Source organism: Cherax quadricarinatus, chromosome 1 (genome assembly GCF_038502225.1).
Source record: "Cherax quadricarinatus isolate ZL_2023a chromosome 1, ASM3850222v1, whole genome shotgun sequence".
Taxonomy (NCBI): Eukaryota; Metazoa; Arthropoda; class Malacostraca; order Decapoda; family Parastacidae; genus Cherax; species Cherax quadricarinatus.
In genome coordinates this window covers 14,868,742-14,891,950 of record NC_091292.1, presented here as the reverse complement: position 1 = coordinate 14,891,950, position 23,209 = coordinate 14,868,742, and the positions used below count along the sequence as shown (strand labels likewise).

Genomic DNA, 23,209 nt, shown 5'->3' with positions numbered 1-23,209 from the left:
ATCGTCTCGACGCTACCACCAGCGTCGGAGATCGAGGCGATTGGGTGCGTGGACAGTGCGTCACCTCCGGTGGAAGAGGAGGCACAAATGCCATTGATATTTCCCAGTTTTGAAGACTTACAGAGGATCCTCGATAGCCCGGCGACAGAGGGTTTACCGCCTACATTAGCGGTGTCGCCTGTGGTTGACCATGGTCTAGCGGGACGTGTGGGCAGTGAGGAAAGGCGCACGACTTTTACATCTGTGGTGGTGACGGATGTCGAGGTACATAGAACAGACAGCGATGGGCTTATGGACTATGAGGGAGTGTCACGTAAGAGGCCCAGTACACATGTGGAGGACAATGTCTTAACACCGGGTCAAAGGTCTGGTAAAATGGTGTGGGCTGATGTAGCCAAGGGAGTTAAGGGACCCCCCTTAGAGAAGTTAAGTGGGAGTGTGGGGAAAACAGGCAGGTGCAGCAGTGGCAAGTCCAAGTCAGGTATAAAGGTGATGGGAAAACGAAATGAGAAAACTTAACCAGAGAGTTCAAGTGTATAACAATGAATGTCAATGGCCTCAGAGCAGAGGTCAAGAGACGTTGGGTAGAGGTATCGCTCAGACGTATGAATGTTGACGTTTTTTTTATACAGGAACACAATTTTCGGTGTGGTAGTGAATTACGTGTGCAAGGGTATAAGTGCTATGCGGGAAATTCGGATAATCTCAAAGGTGGGGTTGTGATAGGCATAAGGGAGACCAGCCCTTTTAAGCTTGTAGCATGGGAGTGGGGCGGAGGGGGCCGGGTTGTGCGTGTGGTGGGTTCGTGGGGGAACATTCAGGTGGGTTTCGTGGGAGTATATATGCCAGCGACAACAAATCGACGAGTAAAAGAGGATTTTGTACGTGATGTTTTGGTTTATTTTCTCAGAAGTCTACCCTTAGTTTCTGTCATGGCAGGTGATTGGAATTGTGTGATCCGGGAAAAAGATGTCGAACCGCGTGGTGGGGGGTGTAATTTAAGGGTTTTATGTGAGGTATTGCAGGCGATTGGTGTAGTGGATGTTGTGGGTAGCGACGGGTGGAATGTGGAACATACGTTTTGTAGAAGGGGTTACGCTGCACGGTTGGACAGGGTTTATATCACCAACTTAATCCGTAGTGGCAGGGTCGATTGTGTTGATCTGGGTTTCTCAGATCACCGTAGTGTTCTGGTAACACTCGAGTGGGAGGGCGCTATCCGTGTATTTACTAGTTATTGGAAATTAAATGTCAGCTTGTTGCAAGGAGTCGATGCTGTGGAAGCTTTCAGGTTATGGTGGGTTGACTTCTGGAATAACGGGAATGGGATAGAGGATGTTGTAGAGTGGTGGCATTCAAAGGCGAAACATGCAATACAGGGTTTTTATAGACGGTTAGGGAAGGAGGAGGCGTGTTATAGATATGGGAAGCAAAAGTATTTAGAGGGACAGCTGCGGGATTGTTATGGTACAGGCGGGAGGTATGACCTAGCGGAAATAGAGTGTCTACATAGTCAATTACGGGAAATTCAGAATGATAAATTTCAGGCTTTGAGGGTGCGAGCTGGGGATTGAGGAGGTGCTTTGGGGGGATAAACCCTCTGTTCGGGTTCTGGGTAGTTTCAGAATGCGACGTATGGCGACGACAGTTTTGTCAGTAGTGGTCGGTGATGACTTGGGTGGTTATCATAAAGGACAAAGGCTAGTTACTACTGAGAGCATAGGGACCTATGCAGACCAATGGTTTGAGAGAAAATGGAAGGGTAGAGAGGGGAATCGAGAGGCGAGGGAAGCTTTACTGCGTGGCATAGTGGCAAATTTGAGAGACGTGGATCGAGAGGACATGGAGGGCTGTATATCGGAGAAGGAGGTTTCCAAGGCTGTTCAGGGACAGGCACTGAGGAAATCACCTGGTTGGGATGGGATACCAGGTGATTTTTATGTAGTTCATTGGGAACTGTTAAAACACATGTTGGTTCGACTTTACAATTCAATGAAAACTAGAGGTAGCATGGGCGGTGAAGCGGGGCTGGGTGTTGTAGTATTGGTACCAAAGGCTGAGGTCTGTGAATCTTTGGAGGCATATAGGCCCATCATATTGATGGGGGCGGATTATAAGATTTTTGCGCGTATTTTGGCAAACCGGATGAAACGAGTTTTGGACAAGGTAATATGGGAAGGCAATACGGGATTCCTGGCCGATCTATGAGAAATGGTCATCGACGCCTCAAAAGTTTCGTGAAAGATTGTAGTGGAGGCGGAGTCGTAGGATTGGATTGGGAAAAGGCTTTTGACAATGTGGATAGGGAAACATTATTAGCTATATTATTGAAGCAGGGTTTCGGGGAAGAAATAGCGTGGGTACGTATGTTATATACGGAGGCACAGGTACGAGTCCAGGTCAATGGGAGGGTGGGGTCCGCGATAGGCATGGGGTGGGGGCTGCGGCAGGGGTGTCCCCTCTCGCAGCTTTTGTTTGCCTGTTTGCAGGACCCCTTTTATAGATTGGTAATGGGTGGGGTAGGGGGGGAGGATTGTGCACAGGAAGAAGCAGTAGAAATTTTAGGTTATGTGGACGATACCACCATCTTGGTGCATAGTAGGAATGGTTTAGCGTTCATAAATAAGGTTATAAGGTTTTTTAGCGATGCGTCTTCCATGCGCATTAATAGAGAAAAATCCAAACTTTTGGAGGTGGGGTCCTGGGTGGGCGGGACGTTAGGTACGGAGTATGGGTGGAGAACCGTTGAGTGGATAAAGATCTGTGGTGTGCATTTTTGCAATGACGAACAGGCGGCGCGTGCATTTAATTCATCCATTGTAGTTACAGCTGCAATTCGTAGGATGGCGGGATGGAGACCAGGTGATGTAACATTACACCAAAGAGTAATAGTTGTCAATGTACTGGTGTATAGTAAATTATGGTTTGTTTCAGCGGTCTATCCATTGATGATGGACGATGTGTTGCGGTTACAGAGGAAGGCTTTGGATTTCATATGGGGTTACCGTAGGCATTGGTTAGGGAAAGACATAGTTATGACGCACGTAACTCGGGGAGGTTTGGGGCTAATACCACTACACAGTCGTCTAATGGGCATATATGTACGACAGGAATTCCTAACAAGGGGTGGGGTCAGGGGAGCTTGAGTTGATGCAGTGATGAGGGAGGTTCGACGATGGTGGGTGGGGAAGGACCTCACAAGGTGCGAAGCAATGTTACGGCACTTATTGATGGTGCAAAACCCTGTGAGAGTTAAGGCAGGTAAACAAGATAATATAGGTATAACATCGGCAGAAGTCATCGGTGCTGAGGTTTTCCCAGGATATCATTGGAAGACTATATGGCAGGGGTTCAAGAAATTGCGCTTACAACCACGGGTTAGGGAAACTGGTTACCGATTCCTCCACGGGATTTTGGCGTCCAAGGCACAATTGTACATTATGGGAATGACCCAGGATCAGACCTGTGCATGGTGTGGGTGGCCGGAAACGGCGTTTCATGTCGTATACTTTTGTGACAGTTTACATAAGGTTAGGGATTGGTTCAAGGGTGTTCTCTGACGAGTGGGAGGGGGGGGTTTGTTGATGCTTAGAATTTTGAGTCTTGAAATGGGAGATTGCTCGGATGCTGTACGAAGTTCTGTGTCATATTTGGTACTTGACTATTTATGTGTCATGGGGTATGCAGGGGCTTAGGGGTGCGATGCGTGTCAAGGCGCTGATGTGTCATGTTTATAGGACGAAATGTAGGAATAGAGAGGTATATGGGCAATGCTGGGAGGGAGCTTTTTCGTTGGGGTATAGGAATCTAACGATGGAAACGTTACGGGAGTAATGAGGTGGGGGTAGGTATAATCCCTTGGTGGAGCCTAGGGGTTGGTCTCCCGGGGGGGGGGAGAAAAGAGTTAGTTTTTTTGGCGTCTGGACTGTATGTTTTATTTGGTGTGTATGGTGAATCTGGGTGTAATGTAGGGTGAAGGAAGGGAACCTTGTGTGGTCTGGGGTATAGTGTCTTGCTGGCGTGATTGAGTATCATAGTCTGAGAAAGGGGGGTGGAGTGGTACTCAGAACCACGGTATGGTTTTCTTATGCTGAGTCATGCTAAACCACTAAGTCACCAACAGAGGCTACGCCGTGTTTAATGTTTATGTTTTACAAAAATTTCTAATTTCCCAGGTTGGTGTTAGTTGCATATAGCGTGAATTATTTGGAGTTTTGTAATGCAATTGTTTTTGAGATGTATTCTGTGTGCACCTGTTAGTACTGGTTTTACTAAGTACATAAGAATCACAGCAATGTATGTAATGCGACCTGCGAGTCGTAAAGTGTGTGCTGGAAGATTTGTGTTTTAATTATTGGAAGAAGTTTTAAGTGGGTAATAGTCTTAATATGTTTGTTTCAAAAAACACTTCTTTCCTATGTTGTGCTATAATTTATATGATGCGGTCTTCTTGAGTGGTCCATTATTGTGCCAAGTACTGTATATTACATGCCTCTCGATATCTTACTGATGATATTGACTATTCCACTTTTGTTACAAGGTATGGATCGGTAGAAAGCACATTTGGTAGTAGGGAATAAATTGGTGGGGTGAAGTGGGATCCTGCCGGGGGGGGAGGGGGGGTTGATGGACGACTGCGTAGGATAACCATAGTAAAAGTTTCTGTGTATTACGTCAGTTGTAATTCTATTGTTTATGCCATGCATTATTGTAAGCAGTACGATTATTTCCAGTGTATTATGCAGACACAGATTTTTACATATCGTGGATATTTTTTTTGTGTGTAACCACGGTATAGCTTTGTTTTGCAGGGTAGCTCCATTATGTTTTGTTGATATTATACGTCTTGGTCTGTATCCTAGGAATTGGGAAGGGGTTTTGCTTTTACACAGAATACTGATGTGTGTATGTAATATTGTTTGTTGGATAGCAGTCCTGGTAACGCTTTCTCATTTTGATTTATATTTGTTGTATGGATTTTATTAATAAAATATAAAAAAAAAAAAATTAACACTCGAACACAAAATTACTAGCTCCCTAACCATTGACAAAATAACAATGTTATTTTTAGCATATTATATATATATATATATATATATATATATATATATATATATATATATATATATATATGTCGTGTCGAATAGGCAGAACTTGCGATCTTGGCTTAAATAGCAACGCTCATCTTGCCATATAGGACAAGTGAAAATTTGTGTATGCAATAATTTCGCCAAAATCATTCTGAACCTAACGAAAAAAAATATATTTCACTGTGTTTGTTTAGTATTAAATTATTGTAAACAAATCTAAAATATATTTAGTTAGGTTAGGCTAAAATAAATTGTTCTTGTTATAATAAGGTTAGGTAAGTTTTCTAAGTTCCTTTTGGTGCAAAATTATAAATTTTTACATCATCATTAATGAAAAAAATATATCTTTGAACGTGTAAGAGAAAATTTCAGAAAGGACTTAATTTTAAATGAGTTCTTGCTAATTGACCAGTTTTACAAATTCGGCACGACACATATATATATATATATATATATATATATATATATATATATATATATATATATATATATATATATATATATATATATATATATATATATATATATATATATATATATATATATATATATATATATATATATATATATATATATATATATATATATATATATATATATATAGTATAAACTAAACCTGCAAAAATAATAAAATATACTTTTGTCGAAAAAGTTTATACTCAAACTTTCTTATAACGATCGACGCCATGCCTAACCCTTCTAGGGTAGGGTAGGTGCCTGAGCCCGAGCCTTTAGCTCATAAGACTGTCATTCCCATTTGCCCCCTTGTGGCGGGGATGGCAGACCAGAGAGGCCTAGCTTGTGGCTAGGCCTGGGGACAGTTGGTCCCAAAGATGAGGAGGTACTTGTGCCTCCTCCCATGGGAGACTTAGGTCTCAGACACTCCCTAAAGAGGGAGCCAAGGCCGGGCCACCACTTGGAAAAGGCCCGGGCCGGGAGAATACCGGCGAATATTTAATAATAATAAATAATTTCTTATAACGATCTAAATATTATTCAGCAACCATGCCATGAGCATCAGTGAAGCCTGAAGCATAATTACAGTTACTGGTGCTGTTTATACAGATTAATTGTTCCCTCGCGTCAAGGTCTAGAATTTTATCTTCAGCGCGAGATAAGGCTCCACTTATGATATATCTATTATTAGGCTAAATGTAGCTTATCGTGCATTTATAAGAACCTCATTCAGATTATCAACCCCCTAACCCCTGATAACAGAAGAAAGCCAAGTTATGTGGCTTATTTCCGTTGGGTTCTGAGGTCCTTTCCTAGGATGTTAGCCACAACAGCCGACCTATTTGTTTGTTGGTAAACAGGAGTAGTAGATGATAGGTGACTTAGGTCTCACCCAGACCCGAGATTGAATTCAGGTTCTTTTGCCTGTCAGTCGAACCGTCTATTATGGAACCTCATGCAACTGATGCTTTCAGTTTTGAAAATTAGTCTCTTGAGAAGAAAATGAGCCATCAACCATATTTTTTAAAGGGGTGGGCCGGTAAGCCAGTGAAAGGCCTCGATCAGATGACCAAAAGCTCCAATGGCGGGTCATCGTCTTACTAAAACCCGCGCCAAGAAACACTTATCCTGTTTCCTGACGAACCTTACCTAACCTAACCTATGAGCCATTAGAGCAATCTCTCCTATGGTTACAATCATAACTGTATTTTTTAAAGGTGTGAACCGTTTAGCCAGCGGAAGGCCTCGGTCGGATGACCAAAAGCTCCAGTTGCGGGTAATCATATGACTAAGACCCGTATCAGGAAACATTTGTCCTGTTTCCTGACAAACCTTACCTAACCTAATGAGCCATTACCTTTTACAAGTGCCAAATTAGTCAGACTGTGATGGCTACGCAGACTTGCATGTCGCTACTAGCAAAAGTATACTTTGTAGAAACATGGAAGTCTGACAGGTACTTAATATTTTTTCGTCAAGGTCGGCAAGTGCCAGAGTTCTGTGTTTATGGTAAAGCTTACTCATGGTGATAACCGTCACTACCGAACACCTACCACCACCAGTCACCACAACCACAACTGACTTTTTTTTGTGGGGGGGGGGTTATCCTAGGTAATTTACACTATGCATGATAATTGTACTTAAGTGTACGTGTGCCTAAATAAACTTACTAACCACCATTCTTCAAGAAACAGATTCTTGTAGTAATTTGATCTTATCTATGTACCCTCCGGGTGATCAGAATCATCCCATCAGAGTGCAGCTAATCTCTAGTGACTTGATTGAAGAGAAGAGTATAAAAGGCCGTAACTTCTCAAGGGAGGACTCTTGATCCAAGGAATAACCTGTCCTCCAATATCTTGGATAAGGCCTGATAGCTTGTCATTCCCCAGGCGCTGTATGGCCCCTACAGGTTTAGTTTTCCCCATGAATATAACATTTGAGAAGCAAGACTTGTCAGTAAGTATGGTAGAAAGATTCTATATGCATAGCAAACCTGTATTTAGACTATGTAACGCTGTAAACAGAGCGAGAGAGAGAGAATGAAAGATGCAGCCAAAGCCTCGGATTAGAAGATAAAATGCCTTCAAGAAAAAAAAAATTCTTCTTGGAACAGCCCTGATACCGGTGAAGGGCTCTTCACCCAACAAATTAGTTATCATCTCCTTCCTTGGATAAAACCTGTTTACCTCCCATTTCTCAGTCGCTGTATGGCCCCTACGGTTTAGTGCTTCCCCGTGAATATACACCAGTACACCTCCACCTTCCTGTTAAAAATAAACTGTGCTAAAGAATATACAAGACTGTAACGTGAACTTGTAAGAGGCATCTACTGACATTGGTGTCTTGATACATCTCAGTATAAATCTTCACAGATGAATGAGAAAAACACCTAAGTGTACACCAAGTTTTATTATGACAATGTGTCCCTTTATGTAGAGCTTTATTAAGTCAATGAGTTGCTAAAGTTCTACACAGAAATATTGTCACGATAAAAGCTTGTTTTGTACCAGTATCTTCTTCAACATTATCGACAATACGCATTTGTATTTCCAGTACGAGGGTCACTAAGGCTGTATGGTAACCTCTTCTCCACCATACAAGAATACTTTATTTCTTAAAATAGGAATTAAACTCTCAGTATGTATACGCTGAGAGAAATACATCTCTCAGGGTATACATCCTATGAGCGGTAGGTATAAGGTTTGTCAGAAACTGGACAAGTGTTTCCTGACGCGGGTCTTTCTCTCATGATGACCCGCAGCTGGAGCTTTGGTCACCTGACCGAGGCCTTCCACTGGCTTACTGGTCCACCACTTTAAAAATTATTGGCAATAGGCATCTATACTCCCAGTTGCAGGATGTGGGAAGTGAGACTACAGAGAATAAACGAATGACTGAGGAAATACCGACAGGTCTCTCAGCAGAAGGAAGTTTTTTATTATTATATTTAGAAAAAAGCAAATTCTTGTGTTATACAGTCAGTGAGCGGAAGTGAAGAACATCTTGAAGCGGCTCGAGCAGGAAATGAGTCAATGATAAACTCAAATTTGATCTTATGATGTGGGATCTTGATCCAAGGAATCGGACTTTTTCTCTTCCTGGAATTGAACCTAATTGCTTCCAATTTCTCAGGTGTTGTGTGATCCCCACCCCTCAAGGAAGGTTCCTTGATGTTGGTGAGGGGCTCTTGATTTAGGGAATTGGATCTGTGCTCCAGTTCCCCGAAATAAGCCTGAATGCCTCCACATCCCCCCCCCAGGCGCTGTATAATCCTCCGGGTTTAGCGCTTCCCCCTTGATTATAATAATAATAAATAATAATGTGTGATCCCCACGAGCTTAATGCTTCCCTTAAATACAACAACAACAATAATAATAATAATAATAATAATAATAATAATAAATGGTAATTAATAGTACTAATGCGATTTTGGGAGTTACATCGGGCGGTGTAATGCTTGGTTGGTTAATGAGATTTAAAGCCTAGCGACTGTACGAGCATCACCAGGACTGTTTGGTAACCTCACCACCAGACATAAATACTTTATTCCTTAAAACAGGATTAAACTCTCAATATATATACACCGAGAGAAATACATCTCTCTGGGTATATCCTATGAGCGGTGAAACATAATAAAAATATATTGGACATATGCATATAAATGTGTCACGCATTAAATATTAAAAATTACATAATATTGTAACAAAAAAAATTAAATTAAGTATTTAGTGAAAAACATTAAATTACAATTTAAAATTAATTTGATATTTTATAACTTAACTTAGTTTATTCATACAATTCGCAAAGGACTTAAATACCATTGGCGTCCTTCTTATTTTCATTTATCTTAAAATGCATCTTCAGAGTTCATATTAAAGGAAGCTTTAATCGGATTATATTTAAAAACTGTTTCACATACTTAAAAGGTTTCTGCACAGTTTGTATTAATTAGGCACTGTATCATCTTTTGCAGACGATACTAGGATCTGCATGAGAGTGTCATCCATTGAGATATAAACCAAGTTTTCCAATGGGCAACAGAGAACAATATGATGTTCAATGAAGACAAATTCCAACTACTCCGTTATGGAAAACTGGAGGAAATAATAACTAGGACAGAGTATACTACAAACTCCAGTCACACAATAGAGCGGAAAAGTAATGTGAAGGACCTGGGTGTGGTAATGTCCGAAGACCTCACCTTCAAGGACTACAACAATGCCACTATCACATCTTCTAGGAAACTGATAGGATGGATACTGAGAACATTCAAGACAAGAGATGCCATGCCAATGATGATCCTTTTTAAATCACTTATTCTTTCTAGGCTGGAATACTGCTGTACATTAACATCCCCATTCAAGGCAGGTGAAATTGCAGAGCTAGAGAATGTACAGAGAACCTTTACTGCACGTATAAGTTCCATCAAACACCTTAACTACTGGGAGTGCCTGGAAGCACTTGACTTGTACTCACTAGAGCGCAGGCGAGAGAGATATATCATAATCTACACCTGGAAGATTCTGGAGGGACTGGTCCCTAATATGCACACAGCAATCACTCCATACGAAAGCAAAAGACTTGGCAGGCGATGCAACATACCCCCAGTGAAAAGTAGGGGCGTCACTGGTACACTAAGAGAAAACAATAAGTGTCCGGGGCCCAAGACTGTTCAACAGCCTTCTACCAGCAATAAGGGGCATTACGGGAAAAGCCCTGGTTGTCTTCAAGAGGGAGCTGGACAGATACCTAAAGACGGTGCCGGATCAGCAGGGCTGTGGTTCATACGTTGGATTGCGTGCGGCCAGCAGTAACAGCCTCGTTGATCAGGTCCTGATCCACCGGGAGGCCAGGTCGTGGACCGGGCCGCGGGGGCGTTGATCCCCGTAATGCCCTCCAGGTAGACTCCAGGTAGGTATCCCCGAAGGTGGACTTAGTGGTTGTCAGAATTTTTCCTTGTTCTTTTTATTTTCAGCATTTAAACTACTCGTTTTCCTTTCGCTCATAACTCAAGACTCGTTGGAATTTGTCCTGTTTCCTGAGAAACCTGACCTAACCTAACCTAAGATTCACCGGATCGGCTTCAATTTTTCAACGCTTGTAGAGGGTAACTAGGGCCAAATTCTTGGAGTAACTGGCATCTGTACATGCTCTATGACCATAGTAGTTGAACCTATTCCCGACATCTTACAATATCTACAAGAACTTCAAAAATCCTCAGTGGCATAGCTTCACATGTTCAAGAAAGGTACCTCCTAATTACTACTATAGCATCGTTATTACTGACTATATTTTTTAATTAAAGGGGTAAACCGGAAAGCCAGCGGAAGGCCTCGGTCAGAAAACCAAAAGCTCCAACGGCGATTCATCATCTAAGAGCAGCGTCAAGAAACACTTGTCCTGTTTCCTGACGAACATTACCTAACCTAACCTCCTAATTCCGTGACGACGGAGAGTGAAATTCAGGTGTGTAGGTGCAGGTTTAATCATTTTGTGTGTAAAATATGACCCCGCCTCCTCCTGCTTCGCCTCACCTGACTACAGTACATAAGCCACGTCTACGGCCCTATGCTGCACATTCTACAAGACTGATGGACTGAACACATCGACTCCAGGCTGAGGGACTGATTACTTCAAACTCCTCCTCTCCTTACACCTTTCTGCTTTGTATTGGACTGATGAAGCCACTGTGTGGCGAAACATTTCTTCAATAAAGATTCCCATATGTTGCATAAGTGTCTCAATTCAACTTGTCGGTTTTCAAAATCATTCGTCACAGCAATATTCCGGTCTAGAGAGAACAAGAGATCTGAATCATCATTGGCTTGGCATCCCTAGTTTTGAAGGTTCTCATTATTCATCCTGCCATTTCTCCTAGCTAAGGTAGAGACATTGTTGTGATCTTGGAAAGTGAGATTCTCTGACAATCCCAGGTCATTCACATTAGATTTTCTCTCTATTGTGTGATTGGGATTTGCTTTATACTCCAATCCAGTTTTTATTTCCTCGAATTTTCATAGCGGTGTAATTGAAATTTGTCTTTAATGAACTTCATAATGCTTTCTGAGGCCAATTTGAAGACTTGGTTAACGCCCGCTTGGAAATTTGCAGTGTACCCAATGGGCCTTATTAAAAAAAAAAAAAAAAAAAACAGCTTAGTGCTCATTTTGAGCTGCTTAAATTTCAATTTGCTGCATAAGTGTCTCAATCTTCTACTTGTCGGTTTTTCAAACCATTCATCACAACTGTCAGACACTGCAGCATCATGGGATCTTCTTACAAAGAATTCTTCAACACTTGTCCAACCTTTGGACAAAGACCTACTTCGACTAGTGGATGGTACCACTATGATCCCGCCTCCGTCTGCTTCAAGTCACCTCACTACAGTATATAAGCCACGTCTACGGCCCTATGCTGTAAATTCTACAAGATTGATGGACTGAACACATCGACTCCAGGCTGAGGGACTGATTACCTCATACTCCTCCTCTCCTTACGCCTTCCTCTTTGTATTGGACTGATGAAGCCACTGTGTGGCGAAACGTTTCCTGAATAAAGATTTCCATATGCTGCATAAGTGTCTCAATCTTCAACTTGTCGGTTTTTCAAACCATTCATCACAATTTGCCTCCCACGTAATAACTAAATGATGCTTCTGATCGGCTTCAAACCCTAAATGTTAGTATATCTTAATTAGAAGAATTCTGTAATTGGTGTGGTTGCTAATTTAATAATCTGTAAGCAACTTTGTCAAATTGGACTGTCTTACAAAATAAAAATCTAAATATCTTTTCGTGTAGGACTGCAGAAAATTTGAAAAATAATATATATGAAAAAACTAAAAATATATATAAAAAAATGGCGAGAATGGCTCTTCAGTTGAGAATATAAGTACTTGTAATGGTTATAATCATAACCATTATTTTTAAAGAGATGGACCGGTAAGCCAGCGGAAGGCCTCGGTCAGATGACCAAAAGCTCCAGCTGCGGGTCATCATATGACTAAGACCCGTGTCAGGAAATACCTGTCCTGTTTCCTGACAAATATTGGTGTTAATTGAAGGTTTGAATTAGAGTTGGGCTGTGTATGTTCTAATATGCCATTTTTATCGAAGGAACTGGGATATTAATATCCATATGATGACTTGAGTATACCTCCTCTGATTCGCTTCAAATCTTCAGTACCAATATTTAACTACATAACAAACTTATGCCACACTCTGCGCTATTACAATAGCGAGCACTGAGGCACAGAGGACCAGGATTATGCAATGAAGGGGATGCCTTGGAACGAGCACCGTCAGAAATACATCTAATTGTTACAGACATACTGTATTGATAACGTATAAATATTTTAAACTAGGATAATCCCAAAAAGCAAAATACTTTACTCACGTAAGAGAATATATAAACCTGTATGTGTATGTCGCAGCATATACGCACTGAATTGACTTTAATCACTATTTTAGTAAGTTTATTCGGGTACATGTACACATAAATAAAGTTACATAAATTTTCATACATAGCAGCATGTGTGTAGATTACCTAGGATAACCCAAGAAAGTCAAAGTGACATTTCCATTGGGGTCCTTGTAATACCTTATTATTTTAACAGTAATAAGGAGATATACTAGGAATAAGGTAAACTGAGTTATTTCCAGGAGCTATTAAGGATAACAGTATTCTTGGCTTGTGGTGAATAAATGACGTAGCCTCAGTGACCCTCGTATAGTCGAGAGGCTTTAAACCCCATTAACCAATTTCATTCCTTGTTAATTCTCAACTTTTGCTCCGCTCGATACAAGAGTGGAGAATAAAACAAGAACATACTGACGGAGACTCGCTGTGAAGTAAGTCCCAGAGACTAAGGTAGGGTAGGAGAAAGGGGTAGCAAATAAGCCTTAAAACGAGGTTCTGATGTCACACTTCTATCACTGGGCATAATAACGAGATATATTAAGACAGGTATCTGGGAATATTGCTGGAGTAGTGTAGTGTTGGAAATACTGACCTGAGGTTGAGGGGAGACGAGCGGTGACGGTGGGCGTAGGGAAGCTTTTCACACACTGAGGCTTTGTACTGTTACTGCCTGCAGCCTCCCTCTACCCCCACCCCAACACACACTCCATCATGCCCACCACATGCAACAGTGCCATACCGCAAGGCGGCATCACTACATTTGGGCTTGATTTAAAACTAGATGGGTAAGTGAGGGGATACAGCATAGCTCTTGGCTAAAGGTACCTCACTGAAGATGATGGTGGAAGTTCTTTATTTATCCACACTTTCCCAGTGCCTAGCAACACCTCATTTGGCATTACTGTCCTTGACCCCAGCCTGTACGTGGGTAACTTCCATTATATAATGTACTTTTGAGTTTCAGTCTAAACGACTCTTTAAAATACAAAGTAGTGGTTCACTCGTCATATAATGACTCCAACAACATGCTCATTGGGGAAGCCAGGTATAGATACTCAAAAATTAGGGACAAAGGAATTAATGTACAATTGCTATGGATCCCATCACACATTGGATTACTCCTTCATGATAAAGTTGATATGTTAGCCAAGAAGAGTATCGAGAAGGAGAATGTAGAATATAACTTTGGTATAACTGTGTCTAGCATTAGGAATAATATTAGGAGAGAAGTAAATAATGAAAATGATTGTTATAGGAATGCAGTTAGAAGCCTGAGTAGATCTATAACCCACTATGATAACATGAACGTAGATAAGTATGTTTATGGAGCAACTTGCAATGTGAACAGACTGACTGATGTTGTAGTGGCCAGGCTTAGGCTTGGTTACAAGTACTTCTGGCAGTTTGGGAGACACACAGATGATGATCAAACTAAATGTAAATTATGTGATCAGGCATATGGTCACTCTCTTGAACACTATGTGCTTAATTGTCCACTTATTGAGGAATACAGAGATAGACAGTATAATAACCTATGTGACATGTCAAGATATCTTATTAATGAAAATAAGATACCAGATATACTAAGCAAATTTCCTAAATTTGCTTGTAACAGATAAGTGAACTATAGATATGTAGATATAAATCCATATGTATTCCTGTTAACCCTTTGGGGCCTAGTTCCTAGGCCTTTTGTGTATCCATATGCTCTCGCGCTACCGTCCACAGGATGGATATGGGGTGCACAATAAACTAGCCACTTTGGTGGCAAAATCTCTAAAAAAATCTCTAATCGTCAGGAGACAGAACTATAGAAATAGTCACATTCTTTGACTTTACTGGGTTATCCTAAGTTAAATTACACATAATTTACTAAAAAAATATTTGTGAGATTTTCAAAATTATGTATGAGGCCTAAATAATAAACTTAGGACCCCAATGAAAATAAGTCACTGTCTGACTTTTTTGGGCTATCCTAGGTTCTCTACACACATGCTGCTATGTATGATAATCTATGTAACTGTAGTTGTATATACCTGAATAAACTTACTTATACTCCTGATCCGTTTCTCCATCCCCGGTACGAGTGGAAACACTGGGGGCGTGTTTCCTTAAGACACCTGCTGTCCCTGTTCACCTATCTGGGACTGGTGTAGGTCGTATCCTGGGGACAAAATTAACCTAATTTGCCCTAAATGCTCTGCTTAATTGATGTCAGCTAGGTCTGTGTAAGTTGTATCATATGTTATTATCATTATACGTGTCTTATCAGATTATGACTCGTTCAGTGGTGAGCATCCTCCGGCCCAGCCCGAGTCCGGCAATAGTGACTGACATCCAAGAGTCTCTGACGGAACACAATTTTGGACAAATTTCTTATAACTTGCGAAATGGGTGTTAAAATTTACCAATTTTTTTACAGGCTGTTGGTTTAAATTTATACACGGTATGTATGTATGTATGTATTATTATTATTATTATAGGCAGTGGTAATAATAAAATGTATGAAGCATAACCCCTAGGCTTTCTTTGTTTATATAATGAGATCAATAGACTACAAGATCTTACTGTTAGACTATTTCTAGTCTATAAGTGCATTTAGCATTTCAGCTTGTATGGAGATCTTAATCACATGATATACAATGTGTGGAAAGAAGGGCAACACCCTAGAATCTTAGGTTATTTTAATTATTATTATTATTATTATTATTATTATTATTATTATTATTATTATTATTATTATTATTATTATTATTATATGAGCAAATTACCTGCATAAGGTTTACAGGGTATTACCTGAATTATTACGTGAAAGTAATCTGAGTGAGATAAGTTTACCTGGAGTTTACCTGGACTTAAGTCACAGTAGGTAGCCGAACTGTAACTCCCTCGATGCCCACTTCTTTACCACTCTTACAGAAAAAGCTAAACCTAACATTAAATTAATAATTACAATATTAACACCAGCTACTCTGGTAAATTAAAGTTGTGAACTGTATATGATTAGGCTTCCTGAGTACACAAAAGAAATTCGTATTACCACTTACCATTTAATTACTATAGATGGATCACACCACCACCTGCCTGACACCTAGACCCTACACTGGCCAGTTAGAGATCTAAATGAAAGAACTAATGGCACACTTCCCTGTGAATGATGGTCATATCCCTTATTTTCTGCCATCCACACGTAATTCTTGAGGTCCCGCAAATTTCCTGTCCCAATTCTTCAGGGAACATTAACACGGGCTCCTATTACAAATTTAGGACGAAAAAAAAAACAATTTGGCCAAGAAGACACTGGATTATTAGCTGAATTTTCCATGACAACCAGTGGCCACAAATTACAAACGGCTTCTCCCTCCCCCCCAGCATCATTCAGCAGCTGTTCTACACCCCCCTCACTCGAAATTTCTCGAAAGGGTCAAATCAGCATCATATTTTATTACACAATTATTGTATTATTCAAGATTACACATGCTGAATTTAGAAAAATCCAAAATTTTCCAACTGTCGCAGAGAATTAGATTTCAGATTTCTTTGACTGTGCTAATAGTGGTAAATTTATACCTACAAAACCTAAACTTACAGTATGTCATCGTTCTCACAACATGAAGTGCGTGGGAACCAAAATCAGGATTGTTCTATATACTATTTATCAGGGGATGCCTGCAAGTGTCAATATTGCACGACTCCTCCTCTAGTGACAGTATACCAGCGTTGCAAATTATGAGCTGATTGGATGAGGTGTTCTCAAGTTATATACGAAACCCTTGTAGGAAGAGTAAAAAAAAAAAGCAGGCAGGCAAAATGACACGAGTTCATTTGTAATGATAAGATATCTGAAATCTTGAGATTGTAACCACTTGCTTCATCAACGACCATCAAGTGCCCTGCTCACCTAGCAGTAAATAGGTACCTCGATATTCAGCAATGGTGGATGAAATCCTGAGGGATAAATTAGGCAGTGCCAATGTGTAAGAAACTATAGTCCTACAAGACGTATTTAAAATATATCCGCACTAACATCCCATATCATTAAAATCTTTGAGAGGGTTCTAAGAAGCAAGATCGCCAACCACCTAGATACCCATCAATTACATAACCCAGGGCAACACGGGTTTAGAGCAGGTCGCTCCTGCCTGTCCCAGCTACTGGGTCACTGACAAGGTCCTGGATGCTGTAGAGGATAAACAAAATACAGATGTGGTATACACAGACTTTGCAAAAGCTTTCGACAAATGTGACCATGGTGTAATAGCACACAAAATGCGTGCTAAAGGAATACCAGGAAAAGCTGGTAGATGAATCTATAATTTCCTGACAAATAGAACACAAAGAGTAGTAGTGAACAGAGTAAAGTCTGAGGAGGCTACAGTGAAAATCTCTGTTCTGCAAGGCACAGTGCTCCCTCCCATTCTATTCCTCATCCTCATTTCTGATGTAGATAGAGATGTACACTACAGCTCCATGCCTTCCTTTGCGGATGACACCCGGATCACCATGGCAGTGACCTCCATCGAAGACACCGCGAGACTCCAAGCGGACATCAACCAAATCATCAAATGGGCCACTCAAAACAATATGAAGTTCAATGAGGAGAAATTTCAACTACTCAGATATGGGAAACTTGAGGAAATTAAAAATATATCAGTGTCTACGACAAATTCTAACTATACAATAGAGAGGAAAAGTAATGTGAAGGACCTGGGAGTGATAATGTCAGAGGACCTCGCCTTCAAAGCCCACAACAATGTATCTACCTCATCTGCTAGGAAAATGATAGGATGGATAATGAGAACCTTCAAAACTAGGGACGTCAAGCCCATGATGATTCTCTTCAAATCGCTTGTGCTCTCTAGGCTGGAATACTGCTGTACACTAACGGCCCCCTTCAAGGTTGGTGACAGTGTAGACCTGGAGAGTGTACAAAGAACTTTCACGGCACACATAAGTACGATAAGGCACCTAAATTTCTGGGAACAGTTGAAGGTCCTTGTCTCAGTAGTAGTTCCAGTTCCTAGTAACCAGTTACCAGTAACCAGTGTACCAGTAGATGACTCACTACCAACCGTCTCTGCGTGAATCACTGACTGTATTCATATTGCTGCTGACCATAGAAGGATTTCAAACACCCCCTCACATAGGCACTGTGGGTCAGTTAGTCTTACGATAGAGAGCAGAGAGGCAGGACGGCGGTTGGCGCCTTCACACACCTTCCAGTTATATTATACGTACTACCAGCCTACGTGAGTATTTTTACCCTATCCACGTTTTCGAAACCCACATGACAAATGGTGGCAGCGGTGGGAGCGTGGATTTAAGGGTATTTCAAGATGTTAGAAGACTGTTTGTGGGGAGCCGGCAGGTCAAAGGTGAACCGTAGCTAGCCGCTTACCCTCACTCACCACCACCCTGTGTACTCCAGCCTGCATGCCTGTTACAGCCGTTTTTCAAGCTTCCTGGCTTAGTTTGTGTGCTAATTGCTTCAATCTCCAAGGGGTTGACCCGGATTTTGCAATTAAGCCAGTCAGTAAGCCAGACTGTGGAAGTGAATGCCAGTCAGCCTATCATCCAGCCTGTCTCTTGTCATCCACCTGCTCCTTCATGCTGTGTGCATCGTTACACGTCTTCCAGTCAGCCATTCTCGTGGGTTAAGCCAGTCAGCCAACCCAGCTTCTAACCCAGCTGAGAGAGAGAAGTAAGCCACGCAAGTTCCTCTGAAGTATTGTCTCATATATCGCTTGTGCTTGGATGATGCTAAGAGTGGTCTTCACCATCCCTGTGGCATAGAGTGGCTTATCAAGCCACCTTCGTGGGTAGTGAGTGGAGTGTGCACCAGAGCGCCAGCGAGAGTCACGCTCCCTTCACCCACCCGCCACACACTCTTCACTCACCTACCTGTGGCTGTTTTCACCCTTGTACCGGGTCCTAATACTGTTTTGGCTCACATAATTGGTCAAGAGATTGTAGCTGAGCGCCAACGATAAAGCCAGTTATGTGAGTTCACCTAGAAAGCGCATTTCTTCCGACAACAGTGAGTGTAGGAGGCGTCAGTCATCACTGCGCAGGACAACCTTCGACAACCTTCCCCTCATCACCAGTTACTCCATCTACTACTCCAGACTCCAGTGATAATTTTATGTTTAGAGACATTTTTCTGCATTTAAAGACATTTGCGTGTGTGAGACATTTATAGTGAATTTCTTGTGTACTCTAAGCCTTGTGTTTTCAGTGTAGACTCTGTTTCTTTGACTCGTTATTTTTGCAATATTTTTCAGTGTTATCGCTCATCTCATATTTTTTCATCTGTGTTTTTTTATGCTACTCTCTGTCTGTAGTAAGTATTATTGTGTAGTGTACCAGTCAGTCACTCTGTGTGAAGTAATTCATTCATTTTTTTTTGTATTCTTTCAGCATTGTATTCTCCAGTATTTGTCATTGTAGTTCATGCAGTGATATTCACCCCAGTATACCAAATTATCCATTTATTTCTATGTGTACCTTTTTTTTCGTATGCCAGCAGTGTCTCATTCCTCTAATTTTTTCGCAGACTTGTGTACCATTATTTTTGCCAGCAAATTTTTGTCGTATCAGTCACAGCAAGATTTTGTTGTAAGAATATACTAAAATAATGAATACGTGAATAAGTGTTGTGTGCCCCGCCACTTGTAAGTGTTGTGTGCCCCACCACTTGTAAGTGTTACACTTCCAGTTTTGTTTCTTGTTTTATTTTTATTCATATTGTTCATATTTCTTTGAACAAATTCACTCTTAGTGTAATTTTCTTTTTAACGTAAAGTGTTTTCTTTACTCTGAGTAAATTGTTTTGTCTAATTTACAATTAAGAGTTAAAGTGTTCAATCGGTTTTTCTTCATATTTTTATTTTTATTATTTAACCTACATTTTCCCAGTGTAACTTTTATTGCTGCAGTGATTATTTCTACACCTCATTTTGTTGCACTTGTTCTGCAGTGAATTATTTTCTTTTATTGATATTTTTATGCATTATTATTCTCAGTTCATTATTGTTTGCATCTTGTTTTTCATTTTATTATTTTTTTGTCATGTTGTCTTTGCATTATATTTTAATTTTGTTTATGCATTCTTAGAAAATATTTAAATTTTCCAGTTATCTCTCGTTGCATACAATTTAGTCATTTTATTTTATACTTTTTATATTGATTTAAAATTTTATTAGTTAATTCCTTTATTAGCAAGAGTAAAGACAGCTCATTTTGCTTTTAATTCAGTCTCCAGTAATATTTTTACTTGTAAATTTCAATGTAATTTTTATCTTGGCCAGCAGTCCTTTACATTGATTTGTCCTTCCTCTTGCAGTGTATCTTAGACATTTTTTTATTACTTCTGCAGAAATAGTTGCATCTCTTTTATTTCAATTTTAGCCTTTTGTATCATTTTTATTGTTCATTAATTTTTTGCCTTATTTGTTCTCGTGCAACTTCTTTGCCATTATGTCTCACATACTGTCAAGTGATACTTTAGTGAATGTCGACACTCAGACCTCTCAGGCTACTGCTGCTGCTGTCATCAGTCCTCACAGTTCCTTAGCGACTGACAGACCGACCCAGACACTGAGATACTATAGTTATACTCGTGATTCCCTTGATGCGTTACCTTTATTCAATGGCCATGTACATAGTCTTGAAGCATGGTTTACTGCCATTCGTTCTCGTGCTAATGCTCTAGTTGAAGGTCCTCCTTCAGAGGAAAGTCTTATCAGACTTGCTAAAGATTTGTCATGTGGGTTTCGAAAACGTGGATAGGGTAAAAATACTCACGTAGGCTGGTAGTACGTATAATATAACGGAAGGTGTGTGAAGGCGCCAACCGCCGTCCTGCCTCTCTGCTCTCTATCGTAAGACTAACTGACCCACAGTGCCTATGTGAGGGGGTGTTTGAAATCCTGCTATGGTCAGCAGCAATATGAATACAGTCAGTGATTCACGCAGAGACGGTTGGTAGTGAGTCTTCTACTGGTACACTGGTTACTGGTAACTGGTTACTAGGAACTGGTACTAATACTGAGACTTGATCTGTATTTCTTGGAACGCAGGCGAAAGAGATACATGATAATATACATCTGGAGGGATTGGTACCAAACCTGCACACAGAAATCACTGCCTATGAAAGTCAAAGACTCGGCAAGAGATGAAACATTCCCCCGATGAAAAGCAGGGGTGCCACGAGTACATTGAGAGACAACACAATAAGTGTCCAGGGCCCAAGACTGTTCAACTGCCTCCCAGCATACATAAGGGGGATTACCAGTAGACCTCTGACTGTCTTTAAGAAGGCACTGGACAGGCACTTAAAGTCAGTACCTGACCAACCGGGCTGGGGTTCATACATCAGCTTGTGTGCGGCCAGCAGTAACAGCCTGGTTGACCAGACCCTGATCCACCATTAGGCATGGTCTCAGACCGAGCCGCGGGGGCGTTGACCCCTGAAACCCTCTCCAGGTAAACAATGTGATGTATCTAATAGTTATAATTAAAAGAAAAGATCAAATTAATTACTAACAATAATATAATAGCTGCCCCGTGACTCGGTTAGCAATAGGATCAACTTACAAACTGAGTGCCCGTGGTTCAATCCCCAGCATGGGTGGAAACGTAGAACTATGATAGGGTTGGGCTTTGAAATGATCTGAGGTAAGATAATAGCTCTTAGCCTGTAAAACTGGTGCTTAAAAAATGAGATTGCAAGATTACTGGCCGTCTTCTTGTCATCAGTGCCGAGGTTGGGAGACTACTCTCTCCCGCCTTGGCATTGGCTACACTCATCTTACTCATGGGTATCTCATGGAGAGGCACCCTGTTCCTCTCTGTGAGCAGTGTCAAGTTCCAGTATCGATTAGCCACATTCTATTAGACTGCCCACTCTATCAACGAGCACACAGAATTTACCTCCAACGTGGTCTCCGCTCTATTACTCTCTCTTTACCTTCCCTTCTTGCTGATGGACCCTCCTTTAATCCTGACTCTCTCATTGACTTCTTGACAACGACTGATTTACTCCACAAACTCTGATGATGATACCTTTTGCGCTCGTCTCAGCCCTTTCTACCTCAATCTCTTGTTGCCCTCTACCCTTGCACCATCCACTGCCCCGCTGTTCTCCGTAGCCTATTACTCATCCATCTCCTTTTTGCCACCTGATACCCTCGCTTCCTTCCTGCCCTGCAGCGCTGTATAGCCCTTGTGGTTTAGCGCTTCTTTTTTATAATAATAATAATAATAATAATAATAATAATAATCTAAATGTATATGTATGTACCGTAAGGTATACACTGCTCTGGGTATATGCTGTATGTGGAAAATATATAGTATATTTTCCGAAAATAGTGTATTTATATGTAAATTAATAAAATATATTGTATTTAATAAAAATTATATTATAAAAAATGGGAAGCTCGGTGCCTGTGCGGTCGAGCAGGGAGAGTCGCCATGTTTTAAATGAGCCAAGAAAACGTTAGTGAAAATAAGGTGTATAATTTTCATTGCTCTAGAGGTTATATTGGGCTTACACCTCTCAAATAGGAGCCGAAATTGTTGGATGTGCATTTCTGCATAATTTGAGCATTAAATCGATGTACAGGACAGCTCCAGGAACCTCAGATAAGCAATCTAAATTATGTTTGTAATTCTGGCCAGTATTATCATCATAAATTTGATTACAGGGGGGTTTTTGAGTATGATACACAGTAATCTCCAGACTAATTGGTGAGTGTTATGATTATAAATTCTCTTTCTGTTATATAAATGTGTATATGTAATCATTTATTAATTTTAATATACAGTCCACAAAAATTATAATAATTTTACCAGAAGTACTGGTGTGTATGTACATTTCAATTGCAATTAATATAAGTCTAGAGCAACTTGTGGAGAGATAGATGGTAGGTATCGACCTAGGTGTCCTAAAAATTCCTACTTGTCTCTGTAATTTTGATAAATAATAATTATCTTCGTTACCATTTACTTGTATGTATGTAATGAGATTCATCCAGGTAAATGTAATTTTCCACACTGTATATGCTCTAGCTTATTAGGTGCACAAGGCGAACCATTAACCTCTCACCCCCCCCCCCCCGGCACTGTATGACCCCTGTGAGCTTAGCGCTTCTCCAAAAATATAATAATTACTGTTTTGGGGTCCTAATGGTAGTTAATCACATCATCTTCATTGCATCTCCTGCCTCCATATTTGCCCTCCC

The 23,209-nt window shown here is 40.7% G+C and overlaps 1 protein-coding gene across 1 annotated transcript in view; it reads right to left on the bottom strand.

Moving 5' to 3' along the window:
- LOC128687109 (epidermal retinol dehydrogenase 2) overlaps nt 1–13,701 on the bottom strand; it is a 45,532-nt gene extending 31,831 nt beyond the window's left edge. The window contains exon 1 of the mRNA XM_053774458.2: nt 13,561–13,701. The gene's annotated coding sequence lies outside the window, so the exon portion shown is untranslated. The remainder of the gene's footprint in view (nt 1–13,560) is intronic.
- Nucleotides 13,702–23,209: the final 9,508 nt, after the last annotated feature.